The following is a 19,713-nucleotide window of genomic DNA, read 5'->3' as shown; positions in this document are numbered from 1 at the left end:
CCTTAGGCTCTAATACATTATAGTACTACTAGCTAACGTGTACACTTTATCCGCACTTTGCTATGCTTTTTCACTTTCACTCACTTATAGCACTAACTCAAACGGCTTCGTTCTCTTAAGTCTTCTTATCTGGTTGGCGTTGTCTAGGATTTTGATGGCCTTGATATTCACGTGGTTGGAGAGCCTTTGTTCAAGACTCTCGGCAAACTTACTTATTGTCTGGATAACCGTATCCATCTGGAGGTCTCGATGAAGATCACAGTTTCTGAAGTAGCATGGAGCGGTAACGATGTTCATTAATAATTTATTCTAGTATCGTTGTATAATTTGGATGTTACTTTGTTTTGTACAGCCCCATAGGTGTATCCCATATGTCCATATCGGTTTAAGGACTTGCTTATACAATAAAAATTTGTTATAAGTAGACAGAGTGGATGTTTTCCCCATCAACCAGTACATCTTTCTGAACTTAATTTCTAATTTCTCTTTTTTTTCTTAATAGGTGCTTTCCAACGTAGCTTGGAATCTAATGTCATACCAAATATTTTGCAGTATTTGCATAAGGTATTTGGTTTCTATTTATACTAAATGGGATATGTTATTCTCTTTTGTTAGTAAAATTGACATGAATAGATTTTGTTTCATTCAATTTGATACGCCATCGCCTGGTCCAGATGTTAATTTGTTCAACAGAGTTCTGTAGCATGGTTGCTGCATCCTAGTGGTTTTGTCCGACTGTTAAAATGCATGTGTCGTCTGCAAATGTCGCATTTGTGTTAGGTTCTAATGATGGAATATCGCTGGTATAGAGCAGGTATAGCACTGGAACCAGGACACTTCCTTGTGGAACTCCAGCTTTAACTTCTCTTAATTCTGAATATGCTTCCTCATATTTAACTCGAAAGTATCTGTCAGATATATATGATTCTAGTAGTTTAGAATATTGTTTTGGTAAGTAGTATCTCATTTTATGATATAATCCGTCATGCCAGACTTTGTCAGAAGCCTGCGCTACATCGAGGAAAATTCCGGAACAGACTTTTCCTCCTTTTAGAGCTTTTTCTACTATATCTGTTATTCTATGCACCTGGTTTAGAGTCTTGCTCTACACCCAAACTGATGATTAGGAATTAGATTCTTTTCCTCTATAATTGGTTTTAGTCTCTTCAAGAGTAATTTTTCGTATAATTTAGACATGACAGGTAACAGTGAAATAGGCCTATATGAGGAAGCTTCTTGTGGAGGTTTTCCTGGTTTTAGTGTCATTATAATTTCTGCCACCTTCCATACCTTTGGTACGTATCTCAGCCTAAAGGAAGCGTTTATAAGATGTGTTAATTTTATTATAGCTTTCCTTGTAAGTATCTTTAACACTTCCCCAGTAATTAGATCAAATCCAGCAGAAGCTTTCTTTGCATTAATATTTTCTTTTATTTCCAAATATACTTCTTTTGGAGTTACAGGGCTTATCTCCTTTTCATCTTGATCAGGGAGCTCCCAGTTAATTATTTCTTGTTCTTCATTTGGTTGAAAAGTATTTTTTAGGTGGTCAGCAAACCTGCTTGCTGGCCTTTTGTATATTGCTTCTTGCCCAGCTACCATTAGTATTTCTAATTGGTGGATTCTGTAAGATTGGCCTTTTTAATCGTTTGGTAGCCTTCCATAATGAGTAATCAGTACCCGTATCATTTGATAGTTCACTTAGGTAGATGCTAACCGATTCGTTTTTAATTTTTTGAATTTCTCTTTTTAATTTTTGTGTGGCATTATTTAATCTAGTTTTATCAACTGGTGCTCTAGACTAATACCACTTGCGTCTCAGTTTTCTTTTTTCAGTTATCATTCCTCTGATTTCTTTCGGGTAGTTATTTCCTTTTGTTCTTTTGACACTTTTCGTGCTGTTGTTAAAAGCAGCTGCTTGTTGTACATTTTTATTGAGTAATTCTACTTCTGCCTCTAGTTGATCAATGGTTCTTAATGGAACCAAGAGGTTAATCTTCTCTTCAAGTTCATATCCAATGCCTCTTCTTCTTCTTATGGTGCCTATCCGTTACGGATGTTGGACACTAACATGGCTATTCTGACTTTGTTGGCTGCTGACCTGAAAAGTCCGGTAGTGGTTAAGTTAAACCATTTTTGCAGGTTATGCAGCCAGGATATTTTTCTTCGTCCTGGACCTCTTTTCCCATAAATTTACCTTGAAGTATGGTCCGAAGTAGGTCATATCGTTATTCATTGTGCATTATATGGCCCAGGTATTCTACACTTGAGTGCAAAATAATCGACTCAAAATTATTTTGTCAAAGTACGTCTCCTGTTTCAATCGTAAAAGTGTAAATTTAAAAATATTTAGTGTACAATCATTAACCTTATTATTGAGTTTTAAAAAATTTTTGTTTTTTGATGAATTGCATGACGCATTAAAAATAAATAATGCAACACGTAGAGAGGGGGTCAGAATTTGACTCATTGAAATCGACACGCACCGACTTAACGCGTCGGTTAACATCGTACACATTAATTTCCATAACAAGCCACTAATACATCAGTCACTTAAGTTCGCAACTGCATTACAAATGGATAACATGTCCGTCAACGCAACTCAAGCAGTAGCATTATTGAGGGAAGGCCTGAGACAGAGGGCCGTGGCAAATCGACTAAATTTAAGCCAATCGGCTGTGTCCCGAGTGTATCGTCCTTACCAAGATACTGTTGATTATAATCAACAAGGAGAAGGCCGTAAATGAATAACAACGGAGAGAGATGATTGATTTCTTGTATCGAAATCTCTGAGAAATCGACATTTAAGTGATGCTAAACTTAAAGAAGAGCTTAGAGAGGTCCGAGGTGTGGTGACCAGCATTTGGACAGTCAGAAGGAGACTAAAGGCAGCCAACCTGACACCAAAAAGGACAGCTACGGGTCCCAAGCTAACTGCAGCCCAGAAGCAAGGGCGTTTAGAATTTGCTCGCGAACATCTGGACATCAAAGGAGTCAGGTATTATTCTCCGATGAAAGTAGGATCTGCCTACATGGCAACGACAAGAGGCGTCGAGTCTATGGAAGGCCAGGAGGGCGATTTGCTCAATTTTGTATACGAGAAATTATCTCATGAAGGCGATTCTTGTATGTTTTGGGCAGGCAGTTCTATGGATGTGAAAACCGAGTTGATTTTCGTGCCTGGTGGAGGACGTGGAGGAGGTTTAACGGCGGATCGTAACATCAGAGACATTTTGAAGGAACATGTGGTTTCATACGCGGCATTTATTGGTGATGCCTTTATTTTAATGCACGATAATGCACAATGCCATATCGCACGAGTCACCACCACCTATCTATCTGAGATCGGTATACCTACAATAAATTGGCCCGCGTTAAGCCCGGACATAGACCCAATAGAGCATATTTGGAATAAGCTTAAACGAAGGGTCCGGGACAGAAATCATGCACCAAGGAGCATAATAGAATTGAGAGCTGCGCTTAATAATGGATGGGAAGTAATGCCTAAGAAATTATTAGAAAAGTCATCCGATCCATGCGAAATCGATTGGAAAGTGTAAATAGGAGTAGGGGTGGTAATATCAAATACTAAATAATTAAGAAATTCATGTTGCAATTGATGATTTCTCTGTTCATAACGTCTTTCTTGTCTTAGCTCCAATGATGAATATTTAGGAAATTCTGTTTGTATTGCATATTGTTTTTATAATGCGTCTTCCAAATAATGCAATAGCAGTTTTTGTAAGTTTAATAATAAAGTTATTGTTTGCACATTTTTACATATTACATTTTTTTATTTTCATACTTTTTACGTTGAAACAGAAGGTGTAATCTCAAATATTGCGTTTGAGTCGATTATTTTGCACTCAAGTGTAGTTTGTGACGTTTTATGGTTACGACTAGTTCCCGCTCTTTACCTCTTCTATCTCTCTGTAATTTGTTGAAATATTTCTGACTACAAAGAAGTCGATAAGGTCTGGGATTTTATTTGTGTCAGTAGACCAGTATGTGGGCTTCCCCGTTGATATTGCGTTGCATTTTATATATTTCATTGCTTCTCAAAATTCTTTCCCATTGGTGGGGGTCAGTCGTGACCCCCAGTGCGTTTGTTTTGCATTGAAGTCAAATTTTAGGGCAAAAATGCTTCTTTATTCTTCAATTACAAATTTCAAAATAAAAGTTTAATTTATTACGTTACTTTGAAAATGAGAGAGAATAATAAATGAGAGAGAAATTACAATTTAAGTTTAAAAAAATAAGGAAAAAACAAGAATCAAAATATATCAAGCCCTAATACATACAAATAAATAATCAATTTATAACATTAATACATAATAATAAGATCAAAATAACAATTACACTTAAAATATAGTACCTACACTTATTAAAAATATAAAACAATATATAATATAAAAGGACTACAGAACAACTACCTAACTATTGATGCTTTTAATATGTTCCATTAATTTGCTTTTAAACATTTGTACAGATGAACAACTTTTAACTGTTTGAGGAAGCTTATTAAAAAGATCAAAACCATTAAACAAGTCTTATCAGAACAGCCAACGAGTAAAGTCGTTAAATTCTAATTATTCGTTTACCTGTTTTTGCAAAGTTAAAAACGCGTTTTGTGAAAGTGTTTTATTTTAATGATTAACATTGGTAAGGTACCTTTATTTCAAATAATATCGACAACTATATAAATAGGCCAGTATTTTATGGCTCTAAATAATTAATATTTTGGCATACAAAATATTAATTTTTACATCATGGCATCATCATCTACGTCAACTCAACCTAGTTCTGTACCAGACCAACAACCTGTGCAACCTAAAAGTTACTCTTCCGTTACGAGACAACCAACTACTAGTGTTTTTCCGTCAAGAAATCAAGCAATCGTATTTGATGCAATAGACAACACTAAAATTGAAGATTACCTTCACAGTTTAAGCCTAATAATTCGACCAATCAACATTATTTTCTGTTCAAGGCTATCCAACAACAGAATATGCATTTACTTAGCAAATGAAAAATTGGTCTATGATTTTATTACCAACCACGAAAAAATCAACATTAATCAACAATTCAAGATCAAAATAACAGCGAAATAAACTTTCCAATATCGATGGATGAATTAGAAACGGTAATGAAAAACTGTTAGAACGCGTGACCTGGGCCAGATAATATACCCACTATTTTTCTAAAAAACCTTACCTACCCATCTAAAGAATACTTACTCAGCATGTTCAACCTAATTTTCTCGAAAATGTATTTCCAGAATCCTGGAGAAATTCAATAATAATTCCTATTCCTTAACAAAGTAAATCAAAATCAGATCCCGAAACATATAGGCCAATATCTCTTACTTGTAGTATGTGCAAAATGCTAGAGAAAATAATAAATAACAGACTCATATGGTATCTGGAATCAAAGAAACTAATTATACCAGAACAAAGTGGCTTCCGAAAGCGTCGTTCTACTGTAGACAACCTTATTGATGTAGAATCGGAAATACATGAGGCTTTCGTAATCAAACAACACTGTATTGGAATATTTTTCGACATTAGTAAAGCCTACGATTCGGTATAGAAATATTTAATTTTGAAAACGCTCAGCGACTGGAAAATAAGAGGTAATATACTCAAATACATATCAAACTTATTAAAAAATAGACAATTTCAGGTCAGAGTAGACGGCGTATATTCTTCAACAAAAAATCAAGAAAATGGTATACCACAGCTCGAACCTTAGCACTACCCTGTTTCTTATAGCTATGAATTCTATTACCGCAAAAATTAAACATCCTGTAAAAGCTAGGCTATATGCAGACGATTTAGTTATACTTTGTAGAGGAAAGAACCTAACAAACATCCATAACCATGTATAAAAAGCCATAAATCAAATTGAAGAATGGTCATTCACAAGTGCTCTTCAGTTCAATACCCTCAAAACCAAAGCAGTATGTTTTACGAAAAGTCACCAAATACAACCTAAGAAGTTATATTTAAATGGAGAACAGCTTAAATATGTAGACGAAGTTAGATTTCTTGGTATGATCTTTGACCAAAAACTAACTTGAAAGAACCATTTAGAATATTTAAAAAATACATGTCAGCCTGGAATAAATTTGTTACGATCACTCGCAAACAAAAAATGGGGCGCCGACTCTTCTATATTACTACATATCTACAGGACTCCAAACTGGACTACGGCTCAATTGTTTACAACTCCTCCAAAAAATCGTACTTAAAAACAATAGATGTTATTCAAAATACAGGCCTCCGAATTTCCTTAGGAGCACACTACACAAGTCCAATACAAACTCTATACTGAGAAACTGGAGAGATTCCACTCGCATTTAGAAGACAATATCTAAGTCTTTCTTAAGCCGCAGCAGTATCGTCTAATCAAGATAATCCTGTTATACACAACGTATTCGCTGACCGCTTCAAAAGTTGTTTCCAAACTTCAAATCGAACTGATCACCCTTTCTATTACCGCCTACATACCTACTTGTTAACAATGGGTATCCATTTTCCAGACACCTACGATATCTCCTCAATTCAAACCCCTCCTCCTTGGACAATTCGACTTCCCTCTACTGACACCAGCTTATTGCGCCTAAACAAATCAGAAACGCCAGCAAGTCAAATTATTCAAGAATTCCTAAAAATATTAAGCAAATATGGTAGCTGTTTCAAAGTTTACACCGATGCCTCCAAAAACGAAGACGAAACTGGGGCAGCAATCTACTCATCAGATTATACAGAAGCTTACAAATTACCTTCATATACAACAACGTTCTCAGCTGAACTGTATGCGATACTAAAAGCACTAGTTCTGATAGTTAACAAAAATAAAAAGAGAAATATCATTATTACAGATTCTCTCAGCTCAATAATGGCATTAAACCAAGTCTACTGTAATCATCCACTACTCCTTCTCATTAAAAAGCAACTAAAACATGCAGAAAATATGAACATTAAAGTTAATTTTATATGGGTACCGTCACATACTGGAATCGAAGGAAACGAGGTTGTAGACAAAATAGCAAAAAATGCACCTACTAACCCAAACGCAGAAGAGAATACGAAAGTTTTTCACACCGATCTGAAAGCATTCTTTAAAGAAAGGATTAATTCAATATGGCAGGATACATGAAAGAACTACCCAAATAAGCTGTACGAAGTTGATAAGAATCATAAAAAATTCCCAAAATTTAACAATAGAAGACAACAAGTAACCTTCACTCGCCTCCGGATTGGCCATACTCGGTTAACACACGACTACCTACTAAAACGTACTGATAAACCTGTGTGTGGCATGTGTAAAAGTGTCTTAACAGTAAAACATTATTTATTGCAGTGCCCCAAGTACGATGTGCAACGCAAAATGTATAAAATACCATCAACATTAAACAGTGCTCTTGGAAAAGACAGTAATACTAAAAATATTTTCGCCTTTCTCAAAGACTGCAAGCTAATATCAAAAATCTAATATTTTACTGTGTATAGATCTAGGTTTATTTCTATTTATGTATTGCTATAGTTAATATTCTATTGTTAAGTTCTAACTCTGTATCACAATCCATACACGCTAATAACCCTGCGTGGTCGATGCATCATATAAGAAAAAAAAACCATTAAACAACAAAGAGTTTGTTGAAGCAGACCTTTTTGTTTTCACAATGTTTAAATTGCAATTACCTCTAGTAGGGTAATTGTGAATATCACAATTCCGCATAATAAACTCACAAAAGTAAGCAGGGGCCAAATTATTTAAAATTTTACCAATTTGACAAATTTTTAGGTATTCTTGAAAACAAAACAGGTATAATTTTTTAGAAATCTTTTTTAATATGTAATTACAATTGTCATTAAAAGACAATAAATTATCTATTTGAAAACTAAGGTACTTAATTGTTGTGATGATTTCTATTTTATCATTGTCAATCTGAAGATTAATAGTATTTATATCAATAGTTGAGTATTTGTATTTAGTTGTTATTATCATAGCCTTCGTCTTTAAAACATTTAACTTTAGTTTGTTGATCTTTAAATATTTATTAACAGACTGCACTTCTTTGCTGAACCAACCTTATGGTTTCCTTATCTTACCGAAACCTTTTAAAAGGGACTGTCCGTATCCTAAAATACCCCATAGGATTTCTGTTAGATTTGTTGGAGCATCCCACAACAAAGCAAATGATTGACATATTTGCTACCTAAAAATTTAGCACATATTCACATTGAATTTAATTTAATTTAAAGACTATGTACAAACCTTTTATACTAATTTTTCAGTTTCACAACAGAAGTTTTTTTGAAAAAGTTTTAAGTTTAAATATTTTTTAAGCCGTTTATTTCCGTTTTCCAATCACTGAACTGATAATTTAACTAACAATTTATATAACTAATTGAAAACACTATTAACATTCAATACGGCTCAATAGTTTGTTTGTTCTCCAGACACCATATTGGATTTAATTTGACAGCGACAGTTCGTTGATCGCGACATTGCCAAATAATTTTGTATGAAGCTTTTTTATTGTGGCGTCCTAATGCAGTTTATTTTTTATATTGGAAATAAGGCACAATGTGACTTTAAGATAAGCTTAATTTGATGTTTAGATTTCCAATTCGGAAATCGTACTTAAAATATGAAAAATGATAAAATTTTATTTATATAAAACGATTTCCGAAGTGGAAATCAAAATGTTAAATTACACTTATTTTAAAGTAAAATTGTGGCATATTCCCAATAAAAAACAGTAAGCTGCCATTTAAAACTGTGACGTCCTCTCGTGGGAGTCACTATCCGGGTAGCTTTTAGACAGTCAGAGACAGAGTTCAAAATAAAAATAAAACTTTATTGTCTTCCTTAAATTAAATTGACAAAAATCTTATGTACATATTTACAATTTGGTTTAGTCTTCTCAGTACCTGGCCTATTTATTCAAATTAAGTTTGACCTTGTCATATGGAACCAGTCTTATCGGCAAGCGAATGTGTATTTGAAATTTTACGGTAACGTTGGATCGATTTAATAACAGCGGACGATAGGTACAAAGAAAGGAAAGGAACTCAACACGTCCCTTAAGTGATTCGGGTTAATAGGACACTCCTCGACAGTCTCAACACGACTGCTTCAGAGTACGGGTAGTGAAAAGCTCAACACGCTTTTCGGGTAAAGACGGTATGGGACGGAAACAACTTGTGAACTCAACACGTCCACAAGCCGGGGTAGGGAAGAAGAGAACCTTCAGTCAACACCTGTCGATTCTGTCTCTATGAGGAAATGTTGCCGTTTATATAGCGGAGCTTTGCCCTTTCTACTGTCGATACACTCCTACTTCATGGGTTGGTTCGCGCGCACGCTGGTTTAACGGTGATGGCTTGGACTCATCGTTACACCCCCTCTTCCTGGGAAAAAAAATTTTGGAACAAAATTTTTTTTATTTTTATTCCTTGCCAGGTACTTGGTTACCCTAAAAAAATTTACAATACATCGAAATAAAAAATGTCCGCCCTAAAAAAAATATAAATATCGTCTTCTTAAACAAAAAATCGTCTTCCTCTCTCTTAAAAAAAAAACATCTTTCTTCGTGGGGCTTCAATTATTGGTTTTTATCCTCAGCACCTGGTTCGGGAGTCTCAGTCTGTATTTTTTTCCTTTATGCTGCGGCGGAACTAGTGAGAGCAGCGGGATTGACACTGGAATTGACTGGACTTTCTGAATTTTTGTGATGCCCATGGTTGGTTCATCGAAAAGGTTCTTGAATTTGGAAATAGCCTTTATCAGGGGCTCGCAGCCTTTGCCCGGGGTGTTAGGTTTCGGTGTGTTTCCTAATGGTGATATTAATTCTGGAACGGTGTATGGTGGCGGCGTAACTGTGCCGTCCATTTCTATGTCACTGTAATATATTTCTAACGTGTCTGACATTGTATTTGAAGGTTACTGGTAAACTGTATTAAAATATACTGTCACTACTTGGTGTTGACTGTAAGTGCTTGGACTGATTAAGGAGTAGGGAAATCGGTTTTTATCGTCGTGTTTTAATTTGAATATTACATTAGAACACACTTTTGTTATAGTATATGGGCCTGAAAATTTCGGTGCTAATTTGGCGTTAAAATTTTTGGCGGCATTTGAGAGTTGGTATTCCCTTTTCATGACTTTGTCGTTTATTGTGGGTTTCCACTCTCTTCGTCGTAAGTTGTAGTAATGGCTTTGAGTTGTAGAAGCTTTTGCCAGGTTTGTACGTACTAGTTCGAATATTTCTCGTAGTTTATGCCATTTTATGTTTTGATCGGTATGTTGTGTGTCGTTTGGGGTTTTTACGACTTTACTTGGAATTTCTAGTTCGTGTCCAAAGTTCAGGAAGGCCGGGGAGAAACCCGTTGAATCGTGTTTAGCTGTATTATATGCGAATAATAGTTCTGGAAGGCTCGTGTCCCATTTCTTATGGTTATTATCGCAGAACTGAGCTATCATTGTTTTGATTACTCTGTTTGTTCTTTCTACTGGATTATTCTGGGGTGAATATGGCGGAATGTTTCTTTTAGAAATCTGGAATTCGTCTAGCAACTTTCGTACTTCCCTGTTATCGTATGTTCTTGCGTTGTCTGATATTAGCTCTTTGGGCGATCCGAATCTCATAATGATTTTATCTTTTAAGTTCTGACAGACTGATTTTGCCGTTGCTGTTCTGATCGGTATGGCTTCGACCCATTTTGAAAAGGTGTCCTGGAATGTCATTATATATTTGTTTCCTTTGCTGGATGTTGGAAGGGGTCCTATGATGTCGGTTGAAACGGTGTGCCATGGATGTGGCGGAATTTGTGTAGATTGCATGCGGCCTGGAGTTAAGCTTTGTTGCGGCTTAAATTGCTGACAGTTCTTGCAGTTCCTGACGAACTTTGCGGCGTCTTTAAACATCCCTGGCCAGTAGTATTTTCTAGCTAGGCGGGTTATTGTTTTGGCTATTCCTAGATGTCCTGCGGTCGGTTGCTCGTGGTTTTCTGCCAGGAGTTGTTGTCTCTTGTGGTTTGGGATGCATAGTTTCCAGGGGTTGGATACCTCTGTCTCTTTTAAATCGTATTTGTCCCAGAAGTGTCGATAGAGAAGTCCATCTTTGATAGAGTAGTCTGGAAATAGTTGCGGATTTGTCTGGATTTTATTTAAAGCTTTATTGTACCATTCGTCGGGTTCCACATCTTCTATGTTTATTATGCAAACCAGATCTACTGGTTCTCTAGAGAGCGCGTCGGCCAGGACGTTCTGGGAGCCCTTTCTGTAAATGACATCGAAGTCAAATTGTTGCAGCAGCATTGCCCATCTAGCTAATCTACCTGTAGGGTTTTCCATTGTTTGTAAGTATCGTAGACTTTGATGATCTGTGATAATTGAAAATGGGTATCCTTCGATGTAGGGTTTCATCTTTTCTATACCGAAGATGATCGCTAGTAGTTCTTTTTCTGTAACGCTGTAATTTTTTTCGGCATTTGTTAGGGTTCGACTTGCGTAAGCGATGACTTGTTCCTGTCCTTCGTCGTTTGTTTGTACTAAAGCTACTCCTAAACCGTGGTTCGAAGCGTCCGATTGTAAAAAAAATCTTTTCTGGAAGTCCGGGCAGATCAGTATTGGAGCTTGTGTCAGTAGTAATTTTATTTTGTTAAATGCTTCCTCTTCCAAAAAATCTTTTATAAATCTCCTATACCATGAGATGATGCCAAAAAATCGGCGTAGTTGTTTAACGGTTTTTGGCGCGAGATATTCGACTATAGCTTTTGTCTTGTTGTCGTCCACTTTTATTCCCGTTTTGTTTACTACATGGCCTAAATAATTTATCTCTTCTTTGCAGAATTTACATTTGTCTATATTAATTCGTAGTTTGGCCTGCTGTAGTCTGTGAAGTACTTCTTTTAAGTTTTCCATATGTTCCTCGAACGTTTTCCCCAGTACTATTATGTCGTCTAAATAGGCGAAAGCATGTGGTTCCATTTCTGGGCCGATTATTGTATCTAGTAATCGTTGAAAAGTAGCGGAGGCGGCGTGTAATCCGAATGGAAGTACTTTGAACTGGAATAGTCCTTTTCCTGGTGCTATGAAAGCGGTCAAGGGTTTGCTTGCTTCGGAAAGTGGTACTTGCCAATATCCATTTTTTAGATCTAACGTGGTAAAATATTTTGCAGATTTTAACTTTTCTAGGATATGATTGATGTACGGTAATGGGTAGGCATCTTTTTCTGAGATGTCGTTGATTTTCCTAAAATCGATGCAAAATCTGTATCCGTTGTTATCCTTCTTTTTTACTAGGACGATGGGGGAACTGTACGGGCTATTAGATTTTTCTATCACGTTCTCTTCTAGCATCTTATCTATCTCATCGTTTATGATCTTCTGCATTGCCGGGTTTCGGGGCCTGTATCTTTGTTTGATCGGTGTATTATGTTTGAGTTTTATTGTATGTTCGGTTAGATGTGTTGTTGCTTTAATTTGTTTAAATTTCTCCAATTCTGTTAGTAACAATTCCTGTAATTGTTTTTTTTCGGTATTGTTTAGTGTAGTACTGATGTCGAGCTGCTCTCGTTTCGGACTGTTCGTGAATTCCGGTATGTATGACGGAATATCTTCGGTCTGGTCGTCGACCGCGGTATCGGTCGGTAGTCGGTATATTTTCGGTGTGGTCTTCGACCGCGGTATCGGTCGGTAGTCGGTAGGTCGTTTTGTTATATATTTTGCTTCTCTGTTGGAGCGGATATCTTGCGGTTGGTGTTTCGTTGACCCTGGAATTGGTCGGTATTCGGTTATTGTCTGCATTGTACGATCTGGATCCGTGTTCTGTAGTGGTTGGGCATTGTTCTCTCCTTCTTACGCGATTTCTATTTAAGATGTTTGATAAATCAAGGCCCCATCTTGTTATTTCATGCATTCCCAGTACTACTTCTGAAGCTAGGTTTGGTAAAAAATGTAGCTTGGCATTTCTCCAAACGTTGTCTATGGAACATTTTGCTGTAAAACAGATTTCTATGTTGCTGGTTTTTCCATCTGCCAGCGTGATCTTTAAAGCTTTTCTGTCGCTTTTTGTTCCAAATTGTTCCAATATTTTTTTACCTTTTTGTCCTATAAACGAATTTTGGGCTCCTGTGTCTATTAGTGCTCTTAACTTTTTACCGTTGCTGAACGTTATCGTTGTGTGGGGTCGTTGATCTGTATAGTGTGCGTAGCTGGAGGTTGTTAGGGAGGACTCTAAATGCTGACTGGGTTGCCTCCTTCTTGTCCAGTCCTGTTGCAGTTTTCCGGTCGGCTTTTACATTGGCAGTTATTGGAAGTTGTTCCTCGGGTTCCGCAATGGCTGCAGAAGAGTACAGCGATAGCTCTGCAGTTTCTTCTATTGTGGCCTCTGCGGCCGTATCTCCAACAACAAGTCTGTCTGTCGAAATTCTGTATTTTGTTATTACGACTATTTGCCTGTGTCCAGTCACACCTTGTATTGTTTCTGTTATATATTTCTTTTTGGACCATATCATATTCTTCCGCTAGTCTGATGATGTCCTGTGTTGACGATACGTCTTGCCTCTTTATATACAACTTGTAGTTCGGGTTCATATTGGTGTATATCCTATTTAGTTCTTCTTGGTGATTGAATTCACCATGTCTTCTGATCATTGTTTGAATATCAATGATGTAGTCTTTTACACCTTCGTTGTTTCGTTGGAGTCGGTTCCGGATTTGACTTTCCAGAGATTGCGTGAGAACGGAGGAAACGAAGAAATTGCGGAAATCTTGTTCGAAGTCTTTTAATTCGTTCCAATATTTATTATTGTTTCTGTACCATAGTAATGCTTTCCCGTTTAATGTTCCTGGTAGAGCTTGTAAAACGTGGGTGTCTTGTAGGCCGTAAGCTGTCTGGAGTTCTATCAACCGTTCTATGAATTCTATTGGGTCTCTTGAACCGTCAAAGTGTAACCCCCATTTGCGTACTATTTCCATCTTTCTTTGTCTGTCTTCCATCTGGTTTTCTTCTATTTCCTCTGCCTTGATGATCGCAACTAATCTCGCTCTTAGCTCGCTGAAATTCCCTTCCGTCGGCTGTTCTCTGTTTGTTAATTCGGCTATAAGTTCGTCTTTCTTTAATAGGTACACCCAACTAACCTTCGACGTTTCCGGAGCGTCTGTCATTTTTGAACTGTGAATCACCCTGTCTTTGATTAAAATTTGAAACGTAGTACTGTCTCATGAAAATAAAATTCGGAATTCGGTCGGTATTATTGTTTAAAACGTATTTTTCTGCTCGGGCGCCATTTGTGACGTCCTCTCGTGGGAGTCACTATCCGGGTAGCTTTTAGACAGTCAGAGACAGAGTTCAAAATAAAAATAAAACTTTATTGTCTTCCTTAAATTAAATTGACAAAAATCTTATGTACATATTTACAATTTGGTTTAGTCTTCTCAGTACCTGGCCTATTTATTCAAATTAAGTTTGACCTTGTCATATGGAACCAGTCTTATCGGCAAGCGAATGTGTATTTGAAATTTTACGGTAACGTTGGATCGATTTAATAACAGCGGACGATAGGTACAAAGAAAGGAAAGGAACTCAACACGTCCCTTAAGTGATTCGGGTTAATAGGACACTCCTCGACAGTCTCAACACGACTGCTTCAGAGTACGGGTAGTGAAAAGCTCAACACGCTTTTCGGGTAAAGACGGTATGGGACGGAAACAACTTGTGAACTCAACACGTCCACAAGCCGGGGTAGGGAAGAAGAGAACCTTCAGTCAACACCTGTCGATTCTGTCTCTATGAGGAAATGTTGCCGTTTATATAGCGAAGCTTTGCCCTTTCTACTGTCGATACACTCCTACTTCATGGGTTGGTTCGCGCGCACGCTGGTTTAACGGTGATGGCTTGGACTCATCGCTACAAAACAATTCGTCCAAATTTGATTATCTTAGAATATTGTTCAAATGCTAGAAAAAATAAAAGCAATAAGTTTGGCAACGTTAAACTTCTCTTTTTTTAAACAGGTGTTTGTCACTCCATCTCACGTAAGGTGCATACCGACCATAAACTTTTACTGTATATATATATATATATATATATATATATATATATATATATATATATATATATATATATATATATATATATATAGAAATGTTTCTTCTACGTTAAGTTCTCAAAAAAAAATCTTTATTTCGAAAATTAAAAGTTACAATTTTGAAAATACCTCAAACTACTACATTTAAAGATTAAAAATTGACTTTTGAAACATAATAATTACAATAATAATAAAAATATTGATTTCTTCCTTTTTATAACTTCGGACATCGGAATCTGCTGAATCTCAATAGTAGGGGAGCTTATGGCTACATTTCTCCTCCCTTCATTGGGTGGGACTTCGAGGACGAAGTTTCGTCCTAGAAGTCACACCCAATGGAGTTACTTCAGCTATGAGCTCGTCCAATATCTGGATCTGGGGAGGATGCAATTTTTCTCCAAATAGGATTTTGGAAATTCGTTTTCTTTTCCTAAGTAGATTATTATTATTATATTAAGAAGATTATTAGGAAAGCTAAAATGGTTAAAAATATTACAACAGGAGTGGTGCTTATTCCTATTGATAATCGGGGTAATACGTCTATGGTATCTAATGATTGGATTTGACCATATGTCTCTGGGATTGTTAATTTTTCGAATTTCATCTCATGGTTTGGTATTAACTTTATTGGAACAATTTTTGGAATAGAAATGTGTTGTGACGTCTTTTTATTTAATTGGATACCTTTAATCATTACTGGTACATTTGTTGTCAAGATGCTGGTTGAATTGATTTCTATCTGCTGGATTCTCATCGGGTGAACTATTCCTAGCAATATGACTTTGCTGGTCTCTTGGAAAAAGTTCTCTGTGATTAATGTTTTTGTGCAATTATCTACATTGGGTATGTTACATTGGGATTGCACATGGTTGGAACAGACTATGATGTCACCTTGTCCTATATAAGTGTCGAATCATTTATTATTTGTATAGTAGCTTTCAGGTGGCAAAATCATAACATGATCTTTGTTTGGAATAGGATAGATTTTATAGGTAGTGTAGGAAATTTCATGGAGTATAGGAATTTTAATTATTATGAGCATTGTATTTGAAGTTACACAAACTAAAATTTTTGTTGACTCTATAAGTTCATAAGGGTGTTCATTACTATTGGGGATTGAATTTCTGGGATAAATTTTGAGGATTTCTTTAAGGTCTATTATTTCCTTTAAAGTAAATAATTCTAAATTAGAGATATTTAGCTCAGATAAAGTAATGGTTCTAATAAGTTTCATTAGAAATTCGTTTATATTTTGGAGATTTATTATCTCATTGTGTAGAATGATATAGCTGTCAAAATCAGCTGATAATTTGTTAAGTGCAGATATGAGAATTGAATTATCAGAATTTAGTTTTTCTAAAAGTTTATCGAATCTCGTGTTAAAAGAGTTTCCATAAGATATTTGGTTATTAAATTTTTTAATAATTTCATTTTGTTTATTTTCTATAGAGATTATGTTTGATTTTAATAAGTCTAAGTCAGAATCGTCAGGATTTCCAGTCACGTATTTGATGGCTGTACCTAGAAAATTATTCCACGCTGTAGACGAATTATTCCACGTTGCAAAAGACAGAGAAGCTTTTAAAAATGTGGTCGCCAACCTCCGTTAATGGGGATGGCATAAGAAGAAGAAGAAGACCTAGAAAATTAAAAGTCCACGTTCCTGTTTTCGAGTGATTTTGTGTAGATCGTCTTTCGTTTGTTATTGTATGTGGGTGTATTGGCAATACAGTAGCGAGAGAGGTGCATTTTTGAAGTGATTTCTGAAATAGCTTGTCGGACTAGCGTCAATAGTGTCGGATAGTTTGTCTAGTGGTATGTGAAGAAAGTGTCTGTGGTAGTGGGAGATTTCTCTCGATTTGCCTATCTCTTCAGCATCATCATCATCCAGCCTCAAGAGTCCACTGCTAAACATAGGCCTCTTCCTCATGTTTCCAACCCCGTCTATCTTGCGCCGCTCTTATCCAGTTTTTATTGAGTCTTCTTAAATCGTCAGTCCATCTTGTAGGTGGTCGACCGACGCTTCTCTTGTCTTCCCTTGGCCTCCATTCCAATAACCTCTTTGTCCATCGCCCATCTGTCATTCTGGCTATGTGTCCTGCCCATCTCCATTTTAGTCTGGCTATCTTCTCGATGATGTCAGTCAATCCGGTTTTTCTCCTGATGTCTTCGTTGGTTATTCTGTCTCGTAGAGTTATTCCTAACATGGAACGCTCCATTCTTCTCTGCGTGACTCTCAGTTTGGTAGCTGCTGTTTTTGTTAAGGTAAGTGTTTCTGCTCCGTACGTCAAGACTGGGAGGACGCACTGGTCAAATACCTTTCTCTTCAGGCATGTGGGCAGCTCACTTTTAAAAGTTTCTCTCATTTTTCCAAATGCTACCACCCAAGGCCGATTCTTCTCTTCAGTTCATGAGTCTGGTTATCCCTGCCAATCATAATTTCATGTCCTAGGTATTTATATCTATCTACGAGTTCTATTTCTTTCCCACCAATACTGATGTTCTGGTTGGGTACCAAATTGGTCATGATTTTTGTTTTCGAGATATTTATATTTAAACCTACATTTTCTGTAGCCACAACGAGTTCCTGTACCATCTCTCTTGCCATACCTAGATCTTCAGCTATTAAAAGTATATCATCGGCGAAACGTAAGTTGTTTAGATATTCTCCATCTATTTTTATTCCCTTTGTCATCCAATCCAAATTCTTAAAAGCATGTTCTAGCACCCTACTAAAAAGTTTAGGTGACATTGGATCTCCTTGTCTAACCCCCCATTCTATTTTTATGCGATTACTGTTAGTATGTAATCTGACAGTGGTTGTTGCCTGCAGGTATATTTTGTATAATAATTTAGTATATCTATGATCTAGCCTGCATTCTTTAAGCGCCTGTAATATTTTGCTTAGCTCAACTGTGTCAAAGGCTTTGTGAAAATCGATAAATATTAGAACTAGAGGTTTATTGTATTCCACTGATTTCTCTATTAGGGTTTTTATACTTTGTAGATGGTCATTTGTTAAGTAACTTTTTCGGAATCCTGCCTGTTTCCCTTGGTTGATAAGTCTCTAATTTTCTTTCCATTCTCTTAACTAGTATCCGCGTAAACAACTTATATATATATATATATATATATATATATATATATATATATATATATATATATATATATATATATATATATGGCTGAGGAGGCTAATCGGTCTGTAATTCTCTAAATTTGCTTTGTCTCCTGCTTTGTGTAATAGAATCATAGTAGCGTTGTTCCAGTCTGTTGGAATATTGGTGCTGTGAAGGCAGATATTGAAAAGGCAATTTTTTCAAGTAATACATCCCCTCCAATTTTTAGTGCTTCTGATACTATTCCATCTTCACCCGGGGTTCGATTATTTTTCATTTTCTTCAGGGCTTCTTTGATTTCTGATTTTGTTATATTGGGCATTAAATCTGATCCTTGGTTTAATACCCCAGTTTTTAGTGTAATTGGAGGTTCCGTATTGTTATCTTTTTTTCTTAATCTATATAACTCTGTGTAGAACTCTTCGACTATTCTTAATATTTCATCTCTGTTCGTTGTTTCTTCTTCAGTTCTGTTTCTCAGTTTGTTAATTTCTATTTTTCCCTTTTGTACGCTCCTCTTCAAAACTTTCATGTTCTTATTTTGCTCTATTGCCCGTTTTGTTTTTTTCTACATTGTAGTTTCTTATGTCTTTTCTTATTGCCTTAGTGATCGTCTTATTTATTTGATTTATCGCTTCTTTGCTTGTAGTGTTATCTCCTTTCATTCGTCGCCTTAGTTCTATAAGGGTTTTCGTGGGTTGACTCAGTTTTTCATCTTTTTTGCTGGTCGGACAATATTTAGTTTGAGGCTGTTGCATTGTGTTGACTATTTGTTTGTTCAATATATTGATGTCTGCTGTTGTTGTATCTTTCAATGAATTACCAATATATTTTTCGAACTCCTGAATATTAGTTAGTTTTGTCCATTTCTTTGGTTGTTTCTTATTTATCATTTTGAGTCTTTCTTTTTCGGTTGATATCGTTATTTTAGCTCTTACTAACCTATGATCACTGCCTGTACTGAACTGGTTTAGCACATTTACGTTATTACGTTCAGCATAATAACCGTTATTCGGAATCTCCTGAATACCGAGTGGATGGACCAGGGCGATAATTGTCCTGTGAAAAATTTGGGTCTTAAGTAGGTTTGTCTACATGTTTTCGTATTCGTTTTACATATTTAAGGTGAGTGCTTGTTACGTTTTGTTTATCTGTTTTACCGACAATTTTTGTTTTGTCTTGTTTTTCGGGTGAATAGTGGAGAAAGGGGCTTATAATTTAGACTTATGTCTTTTCTTAGAGCCACATAGGGATTTTGTGAGGTCTATTTCCGAAATATCTTCAGCATTTTCGTTTTGTCTGTCTAAGAGTTGTTCACTCTTTTGTTTTTGTTTATTATATAGTTCTGCAATAAAGGGTTGGAGTTCTTCTTTATGTCTTTGATTATATGTTTCATATATCAGAAGATCAAAATCGAAATGTATTTCTTCTGCATAGAGTCCGTACAGAATTGAGAAAGGGGACTAATCTGTGGAACTGTGGATTGA

The 19,713-nt window shown here is 36.1% G+C and overlaps 1 protein-coding gene across 2 annotated transcripts in view; it reads left to right on the top strand.

Moving 5' to 3' along the window:
- Positions 1-19,713, top strand: part of LOC140450161 (proton-coupled amino acid transporter-like protein acs) — a 153,382-nt gene that overhangs the window by 48,546 nt on the left and 85,123 nt on the right. The gene's annotated exons all lie outside the window — the stretch shown is intronic.

The sequence above is a fragment of the Diabrotica undecimpunctata genome, chromosome 9 (assembly GCF_040954645.1).
Source record: "Diabrotica undecimpunctata isolate CICGRU chromosome 9, icDiaUnde3, whole genome shotgun sequence".
Classification (NCBI taxonomy): Eukaryota; Metazoa; Arthropoda; class Insecta; order Coleoptera; family Chrysomelidae; genus Diabrotica; species Diabrotica undecimpunctata.
Note: the sequence above shows the minus strand (reverse complement) of the source record. Positions and strands in the feature narration are given on the sequence as shown.